Source organism: Castor canadensis, chromosome 3, assembly GCF_047511655.1.
Source record: "Castor canadensis chromosome 3, mCasCan1.hap1v2, whole genome shotgun sequence".
Classification (NCBI taxonomy): domain Eukaryota; kingdom Metazoa; phylum Chordata; class Mammalia; order Rodentia; family Castoridae; genus Castor; species Castor canadensis.
The window spans coordinates 118923411-118942738 of record NC_133388.1 but is presented as its reverse complement, the minus strand read 5'-3'; the positions used below and the strand labels follow the sequence as shown (position 1 = coordinate 118942738).

General features: G+C 40.7%; 1 protein-coding gene and 1 non-coding gene across 14 annotated transcripts in view; one reads left to right on the top strand and one right to left on the bottom strand.

Moving 5' to 3' along the window:
* The first annotated feature begins 210 nt into the window (after positions 1 to 210).
* Sulf1 (sulfatase 1) overlaps positions 211 to 19328 on the top strand; it is a 154989-nt gene continuing 135871 nt past the window's right edge. For 8 of the 13 annotated variants that reach the window (XM_074068557.1, XM_074068559.1, XM_074068547.1 and 5 more), the window contains exon 1: positions 212 to 524. The gene's annotated coding sequence lies outside the window, so the exon portion shown is untranslated. Of the gene's footprint in view, positions 525 to 1678; positions 1789 to 19328 lie in introns of all 13 variants that reach the window. The other 5 variants (XM_074068549.1, XM_074068552.1, XM_020182619.2 and 2 more) reach the window with 4 other exon arrangements.
* Positions 12844 to 12951, bottom strand: LOC141421997 (U6 spliceosomal RNA). The gene has a single exon (XR_012446666.1). It is a non-coding gene; the product is annotated as a U6 spliceosomal RNA (small nuclear RNA).

The following is a 19328-nucleotide window of genomic DNA, read 5'->3' as shown; positions in this document are numbered from 1 at the left end:
TGAGGAGATTGCCTCAATAGAAGGGCTGTAAAAGATTCTTAGTGTTTCTGGGCATCCCACTGAGGGTCCCCGGTCCCAGGGAGCCCCAGGAGTTGTGAAAAGTAGCACACAACTGGCCATCGGAATAATTCATTCCCTCTACCTTCCCTGTCGCCCCTCCCACTCCTCCTCGGTTTATGGCAGTCCTTTCTCTGACAAGCTCAGGTTACTTGGCCGCAGTTCTCAGACCTCCCGTTTCAGCCCTGCCCTCAGCCTCCAATCGGTAGGAGACACCCAGCCCCAGCAATTGGATTGGGCAGCCCGTCTTGACACACCACTGTGCTGAGTGCTTGAGGACGTGTTTCAACAGATGGTTGGGGTTAGTGTGTGTCATCACATTCGAGTGGGGATTAAGAGAAGGAAGGCTGCCTTGCTGGAGCTGTGTGGTCTTCTCCAAGAGAGAGTTGCAGGCAAGACAACTACTTTGCTTTTGGAAGAAGAGGAGGGATTCATTTTCAGCGGCCACGAGAAAAGCAGTTTTTCAGGTAAAGTGAAAGACCTTGAACGCTCCTCTCTCTCTTTTACCGTAGTTCTGAATGGAATGCTAGCACAGCACACTTGTCAAAGCCAGTTGTTGCTGTCCTATCAATGCTGCTATTGTGCGGCTGACAGATAACAGTGCACATAGCTCCGTGCTTGGCTGTCTTTAGAGAACCAACACTTCTCATGTCTTGCTTTTGAAGGTGTAGCTAAGAAAACGTCTTTGGAGCCGGGCTCGTGCCTGTTCAGATCCCTGTTATAGACTCAAAACAGTAGCTGTAAATTGCTGGTTAAAGATCCAAAAGGCCAAGAAAACATTTATGTCACCTTTCAAAATCAGCATTCACTCTCACACTGTTGCATTTTATTCCTCAGTCTGTACAGAGTCTTTTAAAAGTCCATTCCTGAGTGGCTGGCTGGGAAGGGCACCTTTGTTAACGGATCTGTGCAAGGTAGATTGTGTTGGATTTGGGATGGAGCAAAGTGGTTTAGAAACATTTTTGGAGATCAATTCTGAAGTCTGGAAACTCCTTGGAAAGGGCTACCCCCTGAGCAGCCGATAGGTGGGCTTTAAACAAAAATGCTGGGAGCTGGAAAAAAAGCAGAAGAGGAGGCAGGAGGAAAGGGCTCTTTAACATAGCCCTCTTGCAGCTGCAGGGGAGCAGATGGAGGTAATTCATTTGCAGATCTGTTTGTGAAACTTTTACAAGTCATGGAAAACTAAAGTAGCATATCTGTAATGGCTCATTAAAGTCACTACATTTATAGGTTTTAAACAAGCTATCTGAAGTGCTAATTAAATGTAAATAGACGTCCAGCCTTGCCTATAAACAAACAAACAAAAGGGTTTTAATTATAAATTAGTTATTGGAAATTAATGGTCACCTAGGGCCTGAGCAGCATAAATTGAGTTGTCATCTTCTGTGTGAGTAACCGCTCTGCCCAAAGCACCACCAACATTAAATTGGACGGAATATAACAAGGAGGTTTATATATTATGCTCAATTTGTGGTGTAAAAAAGGTCTTTCAAATTGATACCCTATTTTTACAAGGATTAAAACATGAAAATTTCATGTTTTCAAATTTTTGAGCAAGATAAGTGAGTCCATGAATTACTTTTTCTTTTGTTTTGTTTTTTTTTTTTTGCCACCCTAACAGACTGACTTGCTGTTCCACACATTGTCATATACCTGTAGTGTGCAAGAATCTTGTTCCTTCTGGATTTGCAAGTTTGGTAGAGAAACCCAACATAGTCCTAACCCTTGCAGGTGAGAGAGTCTGTGTACTACATGTAAGCAGTTCTGAGACAGGAGCTGGTTAATAGGTTGAATAACAGGATGGATGGCTAGTGCTTTGTGATTTTACTATTCAACTGCATAAAGGTGCCTGTAAAGTTATGTTTCAAGTTGCATATGTTTTGCAGCCAGATAGCTGATGTTTTTTAAATCCTCTTTTTTTTTAAGAGTTGAGATTAAAACAATTCTTTAGCATAGTGCTTAGATGTTATTCAGAATGTTCTCTGCTTATAGTGTGAAAGAACCTCTCCTTCAGTGAGAAAATATCCTCACACCAGGCAGTTATTCTGACAGAGTATTATCTGATCCCCCATATTGCATAACCAAAATAGGACTTAGTTCGTAAGCTGAAGTCTTTTGGAATTCCAGTCATTCCATTTTTGGCTTTACAATGGAACTGGGGTTTAAAGAAATAAAGACCAAAAGGCAGACTAATATCTCGTTTCATGTGAGGATCAGAAGTAGTCTTCCAGCAAAGAGCAGGTACAGAGCTAACTACCCATGCCATGCAGAAATAGTTCAGCAGAAAGTAAAGTTCTTGTTCACAGGCCAGATGTGTGCCCATGAGATGTGTGCCCATGAGATGTGCTTGGTGGCTTTCTAATAAAGGCGGGTGCTGTTTTGAAAAAAAGGGCTCACGAGCATATGACCCCATTGCTGTAGGCTGATCCCAAGTCTCCTGGTACGTGATTTCCACAATATGGGAGAATTCCTCCCAGATCCTGCTCCCCTCTGAAAATCAAGTGTAGGAAGGATGCAGGATGGAAATAAGAAAAGAAATGTTGAAAAATAATAAATTCACACCTTGACAAGGAGGATCTGTCCCCTCAACAAAGTAATGCAAAGTAACTTTGAAAACAGAAAGGGCTCGCTTAAAAGCCATTGCCCACTGGCAATCCTGGTTTCTTGTTAAAATCTAAACCTACAGTTCCAGATGGTAAACATTCAGACTTATTTATGGTGACTTCTACATACCTTGGTTGACATTTGGTTTCATCCTGACAGCACTTGTGTGGGTAACACACATGAAGTTCCCATCAGTATTCTAACAGCTGTAAAAGTGTTTGAACACGCAGTATCCCTCCCAGGGACATGAAAAATAACTCGGTTATTTTTAACCATGTGTACTATGCCTGCATCTTTCTCTCTAGGTTTGTATTAAGATGATTTATTTTAGAGGTGATCTGAAAGCCTGATTCATAAAAGTTACAAAATTAATTTTTGTGGTGGAGAGGGATACTAAAATCCATCAGTCCAGGTATTGATAGAATGCATGGTAGATTTATGAGTAGGGACCCCTGTCAAGGAACTAAAAGGGTTCTACTCTATTTCCTTCTAAGGAAATTTATGTGACTTCAGACAGATTGTCATGGTGGCCGTTTCCATTGTCAGAGTAGAGACAAGTGGCTAGTGGGACACTTCTCATCTCCTTTCTTAATTGCCATGTGGACAGGGATTCCATTCTTTTGTGTTTTCGATTTAAAACACATTTATCTTTAAATCCATAAAGCAGGACTTCTGATACTGAGCTATATGCAGTATTGAGATTTCCCCAGCCGTTGCCATGTGGCTGAGGCCAACCAATGGGTCAGGTCAGAACATCTGGTTCTGTTTTCTGTGCGCAATACTTTTGTGTGCAGAGCATGGAGCAAATTTAAGAGGATTAAAAATTTTTTAAACTGATTCTAAATAGACTATTATTTTTATCATTATTGACCTAGGGGAAAAAAGGTTCATGTATAAAATTAAATCTAGGGTCATATAGTACACTTACCTTTAGTTTGGACCCATGAAGAAAAAAATTGAAAGAAGATATTTTACAGAAAAAGTTTGTCTTGAAATATGTTTCTCATTGAAAATATTTTCAGTTCAATCTCAATATGCCAGGAAGTAGAGGAGGAATTGGCCTGTTAATTTTTTTCTCTCTCTAATATTCCCCTCTCTCCTCTTAGCCAGTCTGTCATCAAATTTTGTGAGTCCTTCCTTTAAAATGTCTTCCGCATCTGGCACACAGCTACCGTCCCAGTGCAATGAACCTCTCACATGTGTTGGGTCATAACAACACTCTCCTAACTGGTTCTCTTTGCTTCCATTTCCTTCTTCTTCTTCTTCTTTTTTTTTTTTTTTCCTTCTTAGTACTGGGATTAAGCCCAGGGCCAAATGCACACAAAGCATGAACTCTATTGCACTCCATTACTGAACTCCATCCCCAACCCCATTTTCCTTTCCTGTCTACCACTTGCAGGCTGAGCTTCCTTCAAAGCATTTCTTATCTGAGAGTCACCACACGGACCCCCTCTCTTAGGATAAACTCAGACTTCTCAAGTCTAATACGGTGACTCTCTGGTATCTGGCCTGACTTTCAACCACATTCCCACCCAAATCTTACAACATCAGAAACTTCCCCTTTCTTCAGCTAAAGTGGCCAGGTTATTGTCCCCCCTTCCTTAGACTGTTCTCTTATCCTTGACCACCATAGTTTTCCACCTTTTCTATAAAATGAGTTGGTTATCATGTGCACGATTCCTTCTTCTATTCCTAGGGATTGAACCCAAGGCCTTGGGGATGCAAGGTAAGCTCTCTACCACTATGCTATACCTCCAGCCCACAGTGTTCTTTCAGATTCTAAATTCATAATGTGCCTCCTACTTCATCCTCACCCTCCTCCATCCTGTTTACTCACCATCCAAAGTTTTAGCCTAATTTCTACCTTTTCCCCCAACCTCCCCTAAACCCCCTCCCTCAGTGATTTTTGCCCTTCCTTTGGCTGGCCATTACTATCCGTGCATTGTACTTACCAAATTGCCCCTTGTTTTTTTTTTTTTTTTTTTTTTTTAATCCTGTATGATAATGTATAATAATGTGCTTTTAAGTCCCTCAACTCCTGAGATGGGGTCATATGGATTGGCCTGGTCGACTTTCATTCTCTACAGAAAACATTATAAATGTGTGTTGACTAAACTCACAGGCACACTCAAACATCCCAGGCACTGTCTTCTCTCTAGCTACCCCACTTTGGAGCTGTTAATCAGGTCTGTAGCTTCCTATTCCTCTGTGACAGGAAAAGAAAAATGATGAAATTCAGTTGATTTTAGTTTCATTTTTTATTTGTGTGTGTGTGCATGTTACTGGGATTTGAACTCAGGGCCTCATGCTTGCTAGGGAGGCAGTCTATCACTTGAGCCAGGACTCCAGCACTTTCTTGTGTTGGGTATTTTTGAGATAAGGCCTCACTTTTGTTGCCTGAGTGGGCCTCAAACTTTGATCCTCTTGATCTCTGCCTCCAGATAGCTGGGATTATAGCACCCTGCTGTAAGCCACTAGCACCCAGTTCATTTTTATTTCTTTTGTGGTGCTGGAGATTGAACCAGGTCCTTACCATATGTTGGGCATATACTCTACCTTCAACCTATGCCTCTCAACTGGCTTTGTTTTAGGGAAACGTGGGGGAAATGCTACATAAGCAGAATGTGCAATTCCTGCCCCAAATTAAGATTGATTAGAATATGAAAAATCCCTCATCTATTTCAGTTTTCCATAACCATGATAAAAATTACATCTATTAGCTGCCCCCTATCATATAAAATTCTGTATGTGATCTTGGAGGAGAGGGATACAGGCTTTGGATTAAAAAAAGATCTGTTTTCTATCTAGAGACCACTTCTCACTAGCCGTGTGTCCCTGGACAGGTGAATTAACCATTCTGAGTTTCAGCTCCCTGTTGTGTAAAATGGAAATCAGGATACTTATTTTGGAATGTAACGAAGAAAACACATTCAGCACCTAGCTCAGTAAAGGCCAGTATTGGATGTCCAGTTAATGGGGGACAGAGAAGGTGAATGGCTACCTATGTAGATCTGGATACAAGACTGTTCTTATTTCAGTTATGTCAATCATTCATTCTACTTATGGTGTGTCTTCCTTTAGCATTTTCATCTATTGCCAAAGACAGGGAAATGGGGAGAGAAAGAGAAAAGAAGGGAGGGAGATCTCGAGGAGGGGCTTGGGCAAGAGGGATTTGAAGCAACTAATGGATCCCTCAGGATGACAGTGAGAGCTGATACGTGGTGCAGGAAGCAGCAGAGGCCTGGGTTGTGCACTAAGGACAACAAAGAGCAAAGCTGGCCCACAGTGCTGTGCGGGACCCAACCTGTGCACCCACAGGGAGGTAGATTCACCAAAGATCGTGGGCACCTCTTCTTTCCTCCTGGCACACTGTTTGGAAAGAAAAAACAAGTTGACCAAACCCTGTGGAGAGTCAGGTCAGCCTTCCAGAAGTGATTGGCAAAGCAAGATACCATTTAGGCAAGATAAGAGGCTATGGCCTTTGTCCTCCTTCACCTTCAAAACATACTTAACAAAAGCCAAAAACAATCAGCTTGAGCTTGCCGACTTCCAAACTCTGCACCTGTCACCAAACGTTAACTCTTCAATTGGTATCTTCCTCCCAGAAGTGCAGCTAACTGAGAAATTTTCAAACACTGTGTACTGAATACTACTTGGCAAGTATGTTCCTGGATACTGGTCATTCACGTCCAGTTTTCAAGATCTTGAAAGAAGGATCTTCTTTCCCACCCTATATCTGGTCTGCACCTGCCCTAAGGTATGGATACAAGATGGTAGTCATTTCAGGGAAAGGAAAGAAAGTGGAACTGAAAAGGATGGAGCACAGGAAGTATTTCTGGAGATTCCTTGCTCCCTAGCAAACGTGTATAAAACTTTCATGGGGAGGTATTAGTCCTCATGTTGCTTGACCTCATCTTCAGCTATAGTAACTAAACTAGTTCACTTTGCCCTTAAACATATGGTGTGAGTATTAAATCTTTGCCAATTCAAAACATTGTAGCTGCCAGGCGCCATGGCTAACACCTGTAATACTCACTACTTGGGAGGCTGAGAACAGGTGGATTGAGGCTCAAGACCAGCCCAGGTAAATAGTTCACAAGACCCCATCTCCAATATAACCAGAGGAGCATGGACTGGAGGTGTGGTTTAGGTGGAAGTTTTGCAAGTTTGCTAGTGTGAAGCCCTGAGTTCAAACTCCGGTGCCACAGAAAAAAAAAAAAAAAGGAAACCAAGGAAGATTTAAATAATCCTGGTTCAGGCCTTCTTTGTAGTCTATGACATGGAATTAATAGTATATTAATAGTCCTATTTGGAGATTTAAAAAAAACCAACACAGAACAAAGTAATAAAAACACAAGTTCAGTTAATTGTAGCAGTAGAACTAGTATCTCACGACTACAACTTGTAGCTCAGCTGAAGATTTGGGCAATAACAAAAGAAATCAATTAAAACAGAAGAAATAAAAGCAAAACTACATATAAGAGATGAAAAGTTACATCAGAATGAACTTATTACAAATGGAAAGTTCAATCGTTATGTTTTTATAATGTGTTAGGTGTGTGTTAAAACAAGTCCCCTCCTATGATGATAAGCTTCTCTTACAAAAATCGCTAGGCTTGCTCATACATTTAGTATCCATAAGAACTTTAGAATCCTTGTTAATTTACATTTAGCAAGAGTCAGCTGGCCCTTGCCCATTCACAAACTCTTCTATCAAACCCTAACTTTATGTTAGAATTTGATTAGTATGACATGACATTTTTAAATAGACTCGGAGAGATTGTGTCTGTGACAATTAAGACTTGTCATCCAGAAACAGTGTGTCTGTTCATTTATTCAGCATAGAGGTTTAATTCCAACCTCACCTACTATAGTTAAATAGTGTACTTTTGTTTTTAAGTGGTACTGGGGTTTGAACTCAGAGCCTCTCACATGCAGGTAGGTGCTCTACCACATGAGCCCCTCTGCTAGTCCCTTTTTGTGTTAGGTAGTTTCTAGATAGGCTTTTACTATTTGCCTGGGCTGGCCTTGAACTGGGATCCTCCTGATCTCTGCTTTCCAATAGCTAGGATTATAGGCATGAGTCACCAGTGCCTGGCTCTCCTGTGTATTCTTTTTTTTTTTTTCACCGCGCCCCGCGCCTGCCGGTCCCCCTCACCCCTCCTCCCGCGAGCACAGCAGGGCAGCCCCCTCCTGGGACAGTCCGTGGTTTTTTGTTTTTTTTTTTTTTTGGCCCGAGGAGGAGCCGGGGGAACTGTGCAGGCTTGGACTTGGGAGCGAGCGCGACCCGGGGCGCGTCTCTCCTGTGTATTCTTAATGGAAAAGCCCTAATGCCATCTAATACAGCTGTCTTTCTATTTCTCTGAGTTTTGTGATGTGGTATTATAACTCAGGCAACACATGCTATATTAATTTCAGATAAAACTGAAGATTAGACCATTACAACATATTAGCTGTACCAGAATCATGGTGAAAACAAAGCAGAGTGCACATTTATTGGTAAGTACTTTAGAAATGTGCACCTGTGGCTATTGTCCTCAAACTCTTATCACTGATATGGCTGAGCACCAAATCACCTTACTATGATATAATGCATTCTCTAAATAGACTTCCTGCCCATATAAAGCCTCCTCCTTAACCTTCACCTGCCAATAATCAATCATCCTCCGAATAGACCTGTCTCGGACACAGATGGGCTTTGCAGTGCATCCAGGAATTCTTGAACCTTCAGTTTTTAACTCTCATCTTCCGAGAAATGAATCCCAGAAAAGAAAGCCCCCTGCAAATTATGGTCTCCTTTTTCCTCTGGAGACTTTTCATGCTGGTAAGAGAAAGGAAGGTGCTCTGAATACAGCAGCTGAATAAAAGCATAGGACATGTAATAGTGTATATTTGGCACACTGAGAAGCTTCGCACATTATAGCATTCTTTTTCCTATATGATATCTGTCTTTAATAAAGGAGCAAGCACCAGAGTTGCTGTCCTAAGGAATAGCCAAAGGGACAGGCAGGAGAAAGCCCTATCGTACTTGAGAACTTGCTGCGTGTATATTTTTGTCCTACGTGTGGCGAGGAATAAAAGATAATTTAGGACACCATCCTTGTTCTGAAGGAATATCTAGGTTAGCTGTGAGGGGCAGATATCCACACACAAAAATTTTCAATAGAATTTTGAGGTGGTAATTATTAGTAGTAATTAGACGAAAGGGATGTCAACAGAGCCCCCTGTTGGAGGAATTGGAACCTGAGCTTGGCAGGACTGTTTGAAGTCCATCTGCGGATGAATCAGAGGCTGTAATTCATATCCTTCTCAGTCCTTCTCTTTCACTCAGTTTCCATCCCTACAAAATGGAGGTGTGCTGATCACACAGCAGAGAGCCTAGTCCAAGATGGGGAAAGGAGCTGTTTGAGCTGAGGGTTGGCATTAAACTGAGTATGTCATTTTCAAATTTCTATTAATGAAAGGATTTGCTCATACACAATTAGTATATACAAATGAAGGGAGTCACTTAAAGGAAAGAGAAGAGGGAGGAAGGGAAGGAGAAAAGGATGATGGAGGAAAAAGGGAGAGAAGACAAACGAGGAGGGGGAGAAAGGTTACGGTGTCCCCTTGCCCCTCCTGGCTACTCTTTTCTAAAATAAGCATGTCACGTCCTAAGGCCACATCCTAGCGTGTCTGACATCAGGTAGAGAGGTGGTAGTTTATAGTTAAAAGGGTCCCTTAAAAATTTAAGCAGTAGCGTTTTCAAGAATAAAAGCAGAGAGAAACAAGACAATTGCGAGGGTCCCCAAAGTCCCCTCATATAAAAAGCTGCCATGACAATGAGGGAAGAATTGGGCGAAGAAACATCACTAAGAAACAAATAGCCAGCACTGGAGGCTCAGGCCTGTAATCCTAGCTGCTTGGGAGGATGAGATCAGGAGGGTTGTGTGTTCCAGGGCAGCCTTGGCTACCTAGCAAGACCCTGACTCAAAACAACAAGGTGTAAGTAAAGAAGTAATGGTCAAAGAGCTTAGTCGCATAGAGGTCAAAGAGGCCTGAAGGCCAGGACATGGGGATGGCAGCTCCACTAAAGGAAAGTGGGGTTGCTGAAGGGTAGTTACTCAGTCACACCACAGATTTCCAAAGTGACCGTGCTTATTATTATGGAACAAATGTTTATTTGTTTCAGATCACACTTGGAATAACTTTATAACAAACATGAATAAACAGATGTGAATACAAATGTTTAATAATCTAATTTAAACAGATAAAGTCTAATTTCCTTACTACTGATAGACATTAGACAGAATACACACCTGTGATTAAAAAAAACAAAAAGACACACATTCTTCCTTAGATGAAAGGAATCCTTCTTAGATTAGAAAAAAGATGGTTGGTCAAGTAAAAATCTAGTGTTTCTAACTATAAGGAAGCAATGAATTTTCAAGTCAGAACAACAACCACTTCCACAAAAACACCTATAATTCTCTTCTTTCAGCTAAGAAAATGTTGGTGGAAAGGAACATAAAATTTAAACATAGTCTGGAGGCAAGAAGAGATGAAATATTTAAGTTGCTTCTCTCATAAACATTCAGGTTTTATCATGGAAGATGTTGGTTGGCATTCTTTTACAGAATGTATGAGTGAAGCATTTTATGAGTATTCACTTTAAAAACAAATCATTCTTTAAACATTTTTTAATTGATGCTTAGTAATGGCACATGTTCCTGGGATTTCATGGTATACATATTCAGTGTGGGATTTTGATGCATGTATATAACATGTAATGATGAAATCAGGGTAATTAGCCTACAGACCAATCATTCTTAGTTTTAAGGTTTGGGAAGGGTTTCTCTATGTCTCTGCTTTTCTTTCTATCCCCTCTTGTTTTGCCTTTTTGTTTTATTTTGTTTGTTTCCATGTCATTTCCTCTTCAAAACAGAAAAGACTTTTTTTTTTTTTCATTACTGGGGCTTGAACTCAGGGCTTATACCTCAAGCCACTCCACCAGCCCATTTTTGTGATTGTATTTTTAAGGATTTCATGAACTATTTGCCCAAGCTGGCCTTAAACCGTGATAATCCTGATCTTTGTCTCCTGAGTAGCTAGGATTACAGGAATAAGCCGCCAGCCAGCATCCAGCTAGGTGAGCCATTCTTTAGTCAGGTATTCCATCAAATTCCATGGACAGTATCCAGGTTCAATACACTGTATTAGAAGTAGATAACTGTTTGCCATTTCATACTCTTGCACACGTTAGGAGCTGCTTGGTTGAAAGAATACAGAGCTTGAGTCAGCAAGATTTGGGATTCAAAAGTAGGTCTGTTACTGAAAATGTATGGAAATAGCATTGACTATGTGGACTTGACAGCATTTTGGTTCCTCAGAAGAGACTTGGGTTTCATTCAAGTTTTTAATGAAGACTTTGGCCTGTATTAGTTTGTCCAAGTTAGTGTTCTGAACCATATTCCTAGGTTCCTATGGGAGAAATGCCAGCCAAGTCTCAGTACCTGTAAATGAGGGACTGATTGACGTGGGCCAGGTTGTATTTGAAAGCCATTAGTGCTGGCATCCGAACTGTTGAGACATCCCATGCAATGAACCAAGGGTGGAACAAAAAACACACAAGAGCCATAGCTAGACCAGTAAGCTTCATGTGCAGCACACACAGCAGTGTGGCTGTGTTGCACAGCTCTGTGCCAGGTCTCTTCATCCTGCACCCATGCAGCAGTGAGCAGGTGTCTTTGTGTGCAGATGAGGTGATGAGACGTAAGTTGATATTCCTGAACTTAATTTCAGATATCTGAATTCAGATTTCAGTTCAGGAGTTTTCTCCTACATGTTAAACTTTTAGACCTCTCATGGAGGCATGAAGACTTCTTGAATTGGAGAGGAGTGGTCCTTGTAAGAAAAGAAAAATTGTAAAGAAGTAAAGAAGAAGAGTACTAATGCATGTTCTGTCATAGCCATTCTTAACACAAAAATAAGGAGGCAAAACAGAAAAAGCTGGGCATCTGTGACTCATGCCTGTCAGGAGGCAGATCAGGAGGATAGAAGTTGAAAGCCATCCCGGGCAAATACTTCGTGAGACCCTATCTCAAAAAATACCCAACCTAAAAAAAAAAAAAAGAGGGGAGAGGGTGCTGGTGGAGTGGCTCAAGTGGTAGAGTGCCTGCCTAACAAGTGTGAGGCCCTGAGTTCAAAAATAAAGTATATGAAAAACTTTATGTTTAGCTACTATTACTCACATTAGCCATTTTGTTTCAAAAATATCTAGTTATCAATCTATAATTATGGTCCACCACTTCAGCATTCTTGGAAGTGTGGAATTAGGCTGGGCACAGTGGTCATGGCTGTAATCCCAGCTATTTGAGAGTGAATGATTAGGAGGATGGAGGTTGGAGGCCAGCCTGGGTGGCAGGGAGCTAGGGAGATCCCATCTCAACCAATAAGCTGGGTGTAGTGGTGTTGGCATCCATCATCCCAGCTACCAGGAAGAATAAATAGGAGGATTATGGTTCAGGAGAGTCCTGGGCAAAAATGTGAGACCCTATCTCAAAAATAACTGAAGGAAAAAACGGGCTTGGCTCAAGTGGTTAGAGTGTCTGTCTACCAATCGAGACAGCCTGAATTCAACCCCTTGTACCACCAACAATAAATAAATAAATAGAAGGTGTGGAATGAGCCATGTCCCTACAATTGCTTTTGCCATCGTCATAACCCCCTTGGAAGCTTAGAATATCCCTGGACTGCCTCTTTGGTTCCATGGTGGGTAAGTGTAAACTACAAGTGAATATCATCTTTCATTATTTTCTTGATAACTTCTCAAGACTTAAGACACAATTGTGTTACCAGCATTCAGATAAAATTTGCTGAATAATGGGAGTATTGTTAGCTAGGAAAGGAGGCTGGGTGGTCCAGTGGAAAACACTGGACACCTCGATTCGAGACCCTGGCCTGGCATCAACAGTATGGTTTTGAGCAAATCGGCCACCTGTCAGAAGCACTCCCTCCCTCATCTTTGCTTCTACTTTGCCATTCCCTCCATCTCGACTAGGTTATTCCCCTCAGTTACTGCCAGTCTCTGCTCTGAGGACAAGCCAAAGTAAATAAAACATTCTCCTTGACACTGAAAAGGATGGTAGGGGAAAGGGAAGGGAATTTAATCCAGTTCTGCAACTTCTTATGCTTCTTTTTTAAAAAAATATGGAACGCTTCACAAATTTGTGTGTCATCCTTGCGCAGGGACCATGCTAATCTTCTCTGTCTCGTTCCAGATTTTAGTATGTGTGCTGCCAAGGCAAGCCCTCCCCTTATGCTTCTAAATTGAGCTCAATATTTTATCTCTTATCTACTCATCTCTTATCCATTCCACACATATGTTAAACTTATCTTCCTTTGGTATTGTTTCATCTTGTTCTGCTACTCAACTTTTTATTTTTTTATTTTTTTTGCAGTACTGGGCTTTGAACTCAGGGCCTCATGCTTGCTAAGCAGGCGCTCTATCACTTGAGCCACTCCACCAGCCCTGCTTTGTGTTGAGTATTTTCAAGATAGGGTCTCACGAACTATTTGCCTGAAGCTGGCTTTGAACCTCAAACCTCCTGATCTCTGTCTGCCTCCCGAGTAGCTAGAATTACAGGAGGGAGTCACCAGCACCTTGCTTTGGCTCGCTACTCTAGAACAGCGATCTTGCGATTTCCCACAGCATCCCGTCTAAATACAGTACCAGCATGTAAGGACCTCCATACTCTTTCTGCCATCATCAGCCCACTTTCTCCACACACTTTGTGCTTTTTACTACACAGGTCCAATATGTCCTGAGTTACATCTCTCGCTTCTACTACCAACCCCTTGCTCACATTGTTTTCTGGGCTCAGGCTGGCCCCCATTATGGTTCTGCACGTCCAAATCCCAACTACCCTGAAGAGAAAGGCTTGAGCCCTATTCCATTCATGCAACTTTCTTCCCCTCACTCTTCCAACAACCAGTAATTTCCCTTTATCATATATGGTCTTTTCACTTAAAATCCTGTCCTAATTTTAGCTCTTAATTATTTTTCATTTATTGTTATTCCTCATAGATTTTTCATATTGTTTCTTCCCTCTTATATTATTAGGACCATTAAGGCAGAAGTTGAAGTTTAAGCCTCTGCAAATGTCAAGCATAGCTTCAAAGTGGAGTATCCGGTACCTGTTATAGACCTTCGTTACACAGCCACAATTAGAATGGCTGAGGACAACTGGGATAGAAAATTATACTTCAGTCACTGAGACGTTTTAGGACACTAATCAGCAGCAAATCCATAGCCACACCAGGCATTTTTTTGACAATGTGGAAGACACTATCTCACCCATTGGTTCTCCGACTTTAAATTTTTTTTTTTTTCCTTCTTCTGTCCATGTCACTCTCCGGGCTGCATTAGAGCCAGCTGGATTCCATCCAGAAACAGATTCAAACAGAAAATAGGCCAACTAGAATCCCCATCTTCCTTGATTACATATGAAATTGTATAGCTGGGTGTCAGTCACATGGCAACCACTCAAGACTCTGTTATCAATTAATTTCTCTTGAGAGCTGAATTGAGGAGACTGCCACCATTCTGTTTTTGGGAGCCCATAAAATTACAGCCAAGCCAGAAATTTCAGGGGCAATGTTAAATATATAGATCTGTCCACTATCTGTTTCACAGCATGAATTAAACACCCTGTAAACTCCATGGTGACTCATATTGGCTATTTTTTTCTTAATGGAATTTGATTATAAAAATTCTTTTTTTTGGGGGGGAAGCTAGTATTTGAACTTGGGGCCTCACGCTTGCTAGGCAGATGCTTACCACATGAGCCACTCCACCAGCCCTGTTTTGTGTTTTGCATCTATGAGATAGGATCTCTCAAATACTTGCTGGGGCTGGCTTCAAACCGTGGTCCTCCTGATCTCTGCCTCCCAAGTAGCTAGGATTTCAGGAGTGAGCCACTGGTGCCTGGTCAATTACAAAAATTCTTTGTTTAGGAAGGAATTCTCCTTTGTAGGACAATTAGCAAATGAGAAGAGCAGCTTTAAATGATGGATATTAGCTCTACATTCTGTTGAAGATGCTGAATCTTAGAGTTGGTTCTTTAACAATTTAGAGTTTGGGGTTCTAGACAAGGCACCTTAGCTATAGAAATACAGAATACACTAATGTGTACACATTGGAGATCATCTAAGTAAATTTTAGAACTGAGGAAACTTAGGATGAGTTTGTAAAGAGACCTGCCCAAGTCACCAAACATTTGTTTCTTTCTTTTTTTTTTTTTTGCAGTGGTAGGGATGGAACCCAGGGTCTTGCACATGCTAGTCAAAGGCTCTGTCACTGAGCTACATGCTCAACTCACAACACTCATTCCTACCCAAGGAGCTCTACACAACTCAGGCTTTATCAAAAAGTCTGAGTCAACAAATTTCTCCAGGGACTGAAGTAAGTCTGTGTCAGTTTTACATTAGGACCTAATAAATGGGTGAAGGAAGGAGACCAGCTCTGCATTTGACCATAACCTTCCTTGCTAGATGCTCTGGTGACTAATTAGGCACTGTAAAGAATAATAAATAGGAACTGACACAAGCAAAAGCATTTCTTTTTTTAAGCATATTCCTTGTGGAAAATCCATTTTAACAGAAATAACCAGTGCTGTTGCTTGGAGGATTGGAAAAGTGTAGCTCTAGTATAGAGAACTTTCTCCTTAGGCATTTTGAAAATTGATGCCTAAGGAATACCACCCCAATGCTGATGACCAAATAGACAGTATTAACAATCACTCCTTCAAAACACTTTCACTTGAACTAAATCATTGGAACATGCACTATTTGGGTAAATGAAGAAGATGTGCCATTTCTGCATATTGAAAAACTCAATCCATGATGACAGTTCCCATTCATGAGCACGTGGCCTGAGTCTAAAGACTTCTGAGTAGAGTAGTTACTGTTAGAACCATGACTTTTTTTTTTTGGGAGGTACTAGCATTTGAACTCAGGACCTCACACTTTATAGGAAAGCATTCTATCACTGCAGTCACTCCATCAGCCCTGTTTTGTGTGGTTTTTAAAAATAGGGTCTTACAGGCTATTTGCCCTGGCTTCAAACCATGATCTCCTGATCTCTGTCTCCCAAGTAACTAGGATTACAGGAGTGAGCTACCAGCACTGGCCATGATCTGTCACTGAGCAAGAACCCCAAACCTGAACTCATGACTTCTACATCCAATTTCACTACTTCATAACTCAAAATTTTTGCAACGTATCACACTTTGTCAATATTAGGGAAACATTTCATTAGAATAGCTGAATCACCTAACTGGGAAATGAACATTTGAAATATTTCCTCAGATACTGGAATTTTTCCAAAAGAAGTTTAAGAGCAAAATTCTTTGTAGCATAATAAATTCTCTGAGCATATCTACAATTATATGTCTACATAATTTATGTTTAAAACTGATTTATTTATAAAGGAAGTAAAATTAATCATGATTGGATCATAAGCATATTTCATGCTTATTAAATTATATCTTTCATTTTGCACTATAAGGAGTAACAATGTAATAATTCAAAATAAAAAGATCAATTTAGAATTGTAAGTGTAGTTTTGACTTTTTGAAAATAGTTTTGCTTTTTAAAACATGTTCTAGATTTCCTCTTTGTTGTTGTAAGTATCTAAAGGAAGCCATTATGATTTTCAGAGCAATGAAAGAAATATGTCACAGGAAAAAGAGCATTTTGTTCATATTTTTAGGTTACTGGCCACATTTCAGTTCACTGGAAAATGTGATTGTGAATCTGGTTAGAATTATAAAAATATCAGGGTAACCCATATTACAACTTCTGATGAAAGGGTGAATTCTGTTGGGAATGTGAAGATAACATGGCAGAATAATCATCTATTTTTTGTGCAGCTAAACTTTATTACAGTGAGTATCGAAAAAAGAAATCTAAAGTTATCCCCTTGGTCCATAAGAGTACTTTGTTCGTACTGTTTTCAACTAAGCCTATAGATGCATTGAACATTCTGTGAAACAATGCTTCCCTATTTCCTATTCATATCTCTGTTGTCTGTGTTGAAAATAAAGCGTGCCATTTTCCTTACTGAAAGGGAGGAGCAGAAGAAATAAAGGCGAGCTGTTACCAAGCTCTTTACAGCTCCATTGTTCTCCACGGAACTGCGACTGCTCTTTAATTTCTATAATCTTTTAAAAGAAACTCATAACCTCCACCAAAAAGGAAAAAAAATCACATAAAATGGCGAACTGTTAAAGTGAAAAATTGCACCAAAAAAAGATGCCAGTCCTTGCTGGAAGGAGGAATACAACCCGAAAGTGTGATGTCCAGGGCAAGACCATCCTTCTCTTTTTCTCATTTGGAGAGGCGAATTTGGCACGAATCACCAACTTGCTGTGCAAACACAATGGACTTTCTTAGTTTGTACTCCATCGCAAGTTGTAAGGCCTTTGAAGTTTTAAGTAATTTGATTTTCCCCCCATAGTTTTTGAGATATACATCTTTTGGCTTTTTGGGTGGGTACTGAGTGTTGAACTTTAGGCTTCATGCTTGCTAGGCAGGTGCTCTCTGCTTAACCCATATCGCCAGCCTGAAATACACATTTTTAATTTTACATAATTATTTATACTTTATACTTCCTAAAGCATTTAAGCATTTGACTTGATTTTGACAACTTTATGCAGCATAGCTACTTGTAGCCACTTTAAAGAATAAGAAAGACAGCCACAGTCTTGAGGTGATAAACACTGAGTTATTACTGCTTAGTGGTAGAATACCATGATATGTGCAGAGTACTTTCAATCCTTGTCAATTCTTTGTCTTGTGTTCTCTCCCACTCTCCCCTCTCTTTTTCTCTTTCTTTCTCCCTTCTATCTACACACATACACACACCACTGGCACTTAACTAATTTTTTTTATATCTCTATGACATAGAATATTCATAGTCACCATCTTACAACTAAGGAACCAGCCTCGGAGAGTTATACTACTTCAGTCAGTGTTACAGACTATCTACTCCACACCCCCTACCATTTATCTAGGTTATTCTTATTCCACATACTCCTACCCTTTTTTTTTGGTGCTGGAGATTGAACCCATGGTCTTCTGCATGCTTGACAAACATTCTACCACTGAGCTACTGCCCTCACTCTCCCCTTTTTTATTCCCTTTTAAACTCAGTTGACATTTTAACCAATTTCTTTCCCATGCTCTTAGTAATTTTTAAATCTTGCAATTGAGAGAATTCTTTCTAGGAACATAGCTTGTAAGGAAAAGTATATGTATGAAAAAGCAGGTTGACACATCTTAAAAATATCCACAGCAGTCTCTGGCACATAGTAAGTGTTCAATAATTGCTTGTTAAATGATGTTTGGAGTTCTCTATTAAAAAGCTTTTAAGACATCATGATCTGAATACTTAAATACAAGATCTAAAAATTAAGTTGGCTCAATTCACCAAACCTCAGCTTTATAGAAAAGCACACAGTTTCAAAGCCAGAGAAAGAAAAAAAGAGAGCGAGAAAACAAATTGCACTTTTAAGTGATTTTTAAGTCAACCCTTGGAAAGCTGAACTGCTCTGCTGATAATTTGACAGATGTGGCCTTCGACTGTCTGGATAACTTCTTTTAGATTATAATCACTTGTCTGTATGACAAAAAATGATGTCAAGACTCACTGCTATAACTAGTTAGGCTAAAAACTGCTCTGGCAAAGACCACAGTTCCATGCAGGAGTAGAACCCACCTTCAGGACACACAGGCGTGTTCCCAGGTGCCTCTCATAGCAGCCCACAGAGCAGCAACTGACTCGGGGGAGATAAGCAGTGGGAAGTTCCTTCCCTCCTTTGTCTTCCAACTCAGCAGTTCTTTTGTGGTTTCATCCCACTCTGGAGTTTCTCAGAGTAATCTTTTGGATACATTTTTCCTAATATAAGAATGGTTAGGCAAGTGGAGAGAACCACATTCACCTAACAGTAATCTCATGTTTGTCCTCCCTGTGTATCCCAGTACAGGACACAGACACCTGTAATGCAGTGCTGAGGTGGTGGGGTCTGCAGGATAAAAACTGCTTTCCTTGGAATCGCCACACATCTGGCTGAGGCAACTTAAAGTGATTCCTCTCAGGCATTGTCCCATACCACTCCCTTTTTTGCCCTTCACCCTTGTCTGCACTCTGGCTCTAGCCTCAACTTCTTACTAATGTACCTTTCAGCCCCAGATAGGAGTCCCTTGCAGATTGTGCAGGCTGAGGCTTTTTTCTGTCTGGATCTCAGCATATCTTATCAGCCTGTCTCAGAGACTGCATCTTCTGCCTTGGCCTCTGTTCAGGGTTCTGTCCCCCACATCTCCTGCTTCCTTTTTACCCTCTCTGCCCAGTCTATGCTCCTTGGCTTCCCGCCCCCTACTCTTGCTTTCTGGCATGCATGGCTTTGATTTTGCAATCTATACCTCTAGACCAGGTGACAAATTTTATACACCACATACTGAATTTCTTGGATGATGGTCATTTTTTTCTGTTTCTTTCTAATCCACTGTTTTAGCAAAGAAAGAAAGAAAAAAAAAAAAGACCTTTTGAGTTTACCTGCTCTTTTGAATGACTATTCCCCAAAAAACCCAAGCAATTGTCACCTCTCAGCTAATGCTCCCTGGAAAAG